Raw genomic sequence first — 6,000 nt, forward strand, 5'->3', positions numbered from 1 at the left:
AGCCAGGCACACACACTGAAACGCTGCCCGTGCGTTACCGCAGTGTCTTCTATAAGAAAACATGGATTTCTGCCACTAGACAGACACAGAAACTAGTAAGCTATTCCCTGCATTCTTCTATCCCCCTGGGCACCCTGTGTAAGGGAAGCCATTGATGCTTGCCATCAGATAGACACACAGACTAGTAATAAAATACCCATGATTCACTGCATTTCTATTCCTTAGGGTGCTTCTGAAGAGGGAGCTACTGATTTCTTACTTATGTTTAAATGATTTGTGAAGGGAAAAAAAATTTTTCTATTTTATAGCCCGTGCCTTTAGCCATCGGGGAAACTGTTTTCTGTGAGTTCTGCATTTTGTTTGATAGACAGCTTTCCTCCAATTACTTATCTTTACTTTGGGTGTTTTTTAGGAAGCTAAAGTTTTCCCTAACATTGTAATTTTAATCAGTTAAAAATTGCTATCTGTTGGATGAAACATCAAAGCCCTCCCAGTTTTTGCATTGACTCATTTCAGTACGAGATTTTCCACTTTGAAGAACATGATCTTTAATGCCTTATCATTTATAACACGGTAGCCCCCTCCAGTACATGCAATTATATGATAGTTCCCTACCCTAAGGATCACGTAAAAGGCAAAGAAGGTGAAAAGAAACAGACGTGCCAAGTAGTTTTCCTGAAGTCACACAGAAAATCAGGCAGAACCAGGCAGAATCCAAGCTCCCCAGATCTCTGGTCACTAGATATGCTGCCTCTCAGACTTTGCCTAGCACCTGGATACAGCAAGCCCAGCATGTGTGCATGTGAACATCAAGTGGGGGGAACAGCCAGGATCTCCTCGACCTACCAGCTCTGTGCTAGGGGAAGCCACAATGGTCCTCCTTGTTCTTTGGAAGCAGGAGGACTTGCAGGTTCTGCCCTTAGCCAGGGATGGGTTTGGACACCATGGAGATAGGCATAGCACAGCAACCTAAATAAAGATAGAGGTCTCCACATTCAGCCAGTGAGGGGAATCCTATCCTCAAGACAGACTGGAGCCACATCATTGCCTAATGCTCTAGAAAGCACAACATCCTCCGGAACTCTCACGGCAGGGCCCTCGCCACAGGGCATATTTTGGTGAGTGGTGTGAATATGGCCCTTCTTCACCATTTCCTTTCCATATTAGTCACATTTTGCTCCACTTTCTGCCTCTGGAATCCCAGCAGAAGCGCTGCGTCTGGTTGGGGGAGAAAGCAAGGATAGCATTTTCTGTAGGCAAGTATCCACAGCTCAAAACCACCTAATAATATGTCTCAGTTCTTCCTGACTTGGTAGTGTCTGCTTTGGAGAGGCCAAGGTTTGGAAGAGAAGGAATTGGCCAGGACAAAAGTGCATTGGCAGAGCTCTGTGGAGGCACTCACGCAAATCCTGCCCACACGACATCTGGATCCATCCAGGGCTTTCATGATCACTGGATTTGCCAACGTTTTTTTAAAAGCAAACAATCAATAAAGAGAGAGAAAAAAAATTAAGTAACTGCTTGGCCTGAAGCTTGTTGCTGCTCAAGAACTTCCCACATTGTGCTAAGTGAAAGTAAAGCCGGAATGTGCTTTTTTGGGGTCAAATTTGCACCCAGGTTCTTGGCCTCAGCAACATGTCTTCTTCCAGGGCGGCTCAGATGCTTAGATGTGGCTGGTGAGCTCCTCAAGTTGGTTGGGCCAAGCAAGCAGAGTTTAGGGCTGAGCTGGCTCAGAGGTAGGCTGATTCTGTGTGTTTCTCAGGGAAAGGTTGCTGAGAGAGTGCTTCAGGAACCCAAACTGGAAAATAAAGCTCTTGCTTGTGTAGGGAAGTCCTTCTGAACCCCAGCAGCAGCGTGGCAGCTTGCAGACCAGCAAGGGGAATGCCTCCACCTGTGCCTGCACATGGGGAACTCACTTTCCACCTCCTCACAGCCACTGCTGGCACTGCCTCTGCCGCAGTGAACAGCAGCCCTGACATCTGCATCCACAGTGTAAGGAGGAAGCTTATGGGAGTGCTACGGCTGCTATTCCTGCGTTTCTCCCTTGCCCACACAGGCAACGAACATCCAGACTCCAGTTCTGCCAGTCTGTCTTACCAGCCTCTAAACCCTCTTGATTTGACTGAACTAATCCAGAGAACAATTTATGAACCACCTGTGTCATCCTAGTCTTTTCCTGTTGTCCAGAAGGCAGAATTTTGTGCTTCTTCCTCTATCTTAGATGACAGAGTGAATCTTCCTCTGAGCTATTTGCACAGAGAGAGATCTTACTCAGAGGACGTGCTTTTAGGACTGAGACATACAAGCAGACACAATAACTTGCATATTAGGTTTCCTGCTGAAGGTGAAGATACAACCTTGTGGAACAAGAAATTCAACATCACCAAACATATCAAATATCAGAAATATTTCTTCCAGAACAAAATATTGCTCACCCTTGAGCATTACTGCCAACTATTTACTATCATTCAACTTCAGTGGGAATAGCCTTATTTGCACGAGGCATAATCAGCTTGTCTTCATGGGAACTGGACTTTACAATAAGCAATCTTCTGAAGAAGGCCTCTTATGTGCAAATTATTAATTCAAGGTAAAGATCTAGAATCATTCAAGAGACACAGAGACTGCCTGACGCAGAGGTACAGATTCTGGAAAGAGCAGCTAAACACCTCATTAACTGAGCTTCATGCCGTTTAGTCTGAGTGACTGAATATTTCCAACACAATTGAAACTGTGGTTCTCTGAATTAATGTTATTTTTAATAAAAGGAGGCGTTAAGTTGCCTTCTTTGGTGAGCATTGAGGAATGTTTCTAACTTCCCTACCAGACACGGCTGTGTTCTGAGTGATATTTGTGAGGCACTTGGAGAAGAAATGTGCTATATAAAATTAGAGATTATGCCAAACCTCAGTGTTGGATTAATATGTCTGTGCGAATTTAGAGGACGAAAAGCCACCTTCCATTTGATGGCAAGGTGTCAAATTCCATGTTAGTGTAAACTGATGCAGACAGTTAATTATAAAAAGTTATTCCAGTTGCACTGACAAAGATTCTGACCCTGGTCTATTTGCCTGCAATGAAGCAACCCAAATCCTGGATCTGAACAAGCCAGAAGTTTGCATTAAAACTGAGATCTAGATCCTAGCTTTGCTTTTTGGGCCTTTTTCAAATGCATCTTTTTATAGTGATGATATATTGCTATATGAATGCATTGCAGCAAATGCTAGTAAAGAAGTCATAAATCATCAGAAAGATGCCTTCTAAATTATAGAATTTTGAGAGTATTAGATTTTTTCAAACATTTTGAATGTTCATCTGAAATTGCAGACCAAGCACAAATATTAGTTACAAGTAAGAATAAGTTTCTGTTCAAAACTAAGGAACAAATTTTATATCCTCTCAAATTCTATATATCCCTTATGTGATTTGGTAAATGGTACTTTGTGAAAATTCACTCTCTGCTAGTGCATGAAATTGGGACACTGCAGTCTGGTCCAACAGATTGATTCTCTTTTGATTAAGAAAGAGCTGAGCACTGCAGTAGCAGTAATATCTCACGCCAGATCCCTACTGCTACAGAGGACACAGCAACACAGACTACAGCAAACAGATCTGCAGGACCATTTTCAAAGCGGTTTCAGTGTCTCACTGGGAGATTTTTGCTGGCTAAATTAGCAAAATTCAGAGCATACATTAGGTCTGTGACTCCAGTTAATGAGTCCTTTGTTTTATTAGATGAATTGGTAAGGAGGGCCATTTTCTAATACATCTTTCCCAGCAGAGTAAAATATCCACCACTGAAAACAGCCATAGGCAATCCATTATTTTTATATTACCCATGTAAGTTGCTCCTTACAAATAATGAACACTCATAACTAAGCGCTGCTCAGAAGAATAAATGACTAACCAGATTTTATCAGTACACAAGCTAAATTCAATGATTTATGAAGAAATCTTGGTCCCGTCTAATGGAATTTTCCCAAAATAAATTCATGTAAACAACTTGCCACAAAGAGGCAGTCAGTGCTGGTTGGTATGTGTAAACAGCTTTAACAGTTGAGAATATAATCTCCTTGACTGCTGGGCAGTCTGGGGAGATTCATGCAGAGTCTCCGTTCAGAAAACCACCTTTGGCTCTGATCCTCCTGACATCATAATGCCACCCATTTCATTAGTTTTTAGTAAATGCTACTAACATCATAGATGGGTGGAATCATTTTGTCTCTCAAAGCCAATACATGAATTTTTACAGTCCTCATCAGAATCCCAGGATGAGTGTCACGGGTAAGACTAGGGGAGGAGGTAAGAGAGACAGAAATTAAAAAAAAATACAGCTCCTGAATAAACGTATCATAATGTATTCATTTTCCAGTGGGGGATTACCAATACCTTTTTACATGTTCCTAGAATCAAGCTGAAAGCACAATGTGGTTGTATTAACATGTTGCTGTCATTCTTAACATGTTTCCAAGAGAACTCCTATTTACATGGCCTCTAACTGCAAAGTGAAGTCAAGTATTTATTAAATTATCTCACTGATGTTAAGTTTTCCTGTTAGGAGATAACACTGAGAGCAGTGTGTGTAAACTCATCTGTGTGAGCAGCTCAAACTGATGTGGGCTGGTTCCCAATCACCCAGAGCACAGCTCTTCTAAACCCACCCAAGCCATTTTCAGTTTGCGTCATTATCAGAAATATTTCCTTCTCTGCTTTAATTCATCCTCAAAAGCAAGGCATCACAGCCAGCATCAGTTCTATTAGAATAAGGGCAAGTGGGCAGGCTGGCTGAGTACCAAAACTGCAAAGACAGACAGCTTTTTCTAATGGCTACTCATAAATATAGCATCATTAGCAGTTTCATGGGGATGATAGCTAGAGTACAGCATGTTCTACTGCTCAGTGGAAGAAGAAATCCTGCACTATACACACAGCTTTTACAGGCACTAATATGTACCTTTTTTAGATTTGTAGAACTTTCAAGGCTTTTCACAGCTAATATTTCTACATTAGCCTGATTTCCCAATATGTCTGCTGGACAGACGAAGACTGATGTTTTTTAAAAGGGACTAGTGATTTTGCATGCCTGTTCTGGGTTGCCTAACGTGAGCCAGCCCCGAGAACAGCCTGATAGTTTGAAGATTTCCAAAAATCAGTTCCTTTGAGGTGTCTCAGCATAACACCTCATCAGTCTCTGCTCAGCTCCAGTCAGTGACAAAAAAAATCCCCAAACACTCCTTGCTCCTGAAGTCACTGCTGAAGTTGGACAGGGGGCTTCCTTACAGAGACGTAAGATTTAATTTGCAGCCGTAGCCAAACGCTGCTGTTGGATACCTGGTGACTCCCATCTCAGCCTGGAGCTGATCGAAGTGGTTCCTCTGACTTTTATCATGTAACTCTAAGTTTAGATCAGCGTGAATGAGATCAGTATCTACTTCCACTGTCTCAGACACTGTCTGATCAGCTCTCTGTCATGTAACTTCTGAGCTGTTTTTCACTACAGTTTCTTGACCATCAAAATTTTGTTTCCATTTTTAAATTGATTTGGTTAAAAACAAAAGGAAGTGTCTTCGGCCAGTTGAATTAAAGGATATTATCAATTCATGGCTTTTACATTAGAATGGTTTCATTTTGAAATACGAACAGAATAGTTTCGTTCAATCATTGGCACAAAAATAATACCAGTATCAGATAATGGAGACTTCCTAGGAAAGATATACCTGATGTCAGACGGCCTTGTAAGCAGGCTGGCAGCCAGTTCTAATGGAAAAACAGTCTGTGAAGAATTCCCAGCATATTATATTCCCAGGCTTTTTAGAAGCTATTTTTCTGGCTAATCAAAAACCAGAAGCTATGTCTTCAGCAGATATAGAATAACATCCTTGCTGAAATACATCAGCTTAAGATCTGGCCCACAGCATGAATTTAAGATGTTTAGCTATGCTTGAACCCAATTCTTTTTCTACCCACCTAGCTTTAATCAGGTGTGACAGCAGTTGAAGT

This window comes from Calidris pugnax, unplaced genomic scaffold, assembly GCF_001431845.1.
Source record: "Calidris pugnax isolate Ruff unplaced genomic scaffold, ASM143184v1 scaffold9, whole genome shotgun sequence".
NCBI classification, from domain to species: Eukaryota; Metazoa; Chordata; class Aves; order Charadriiformes; family Scolopacidae; genus Calidris; species Calidris pugnax.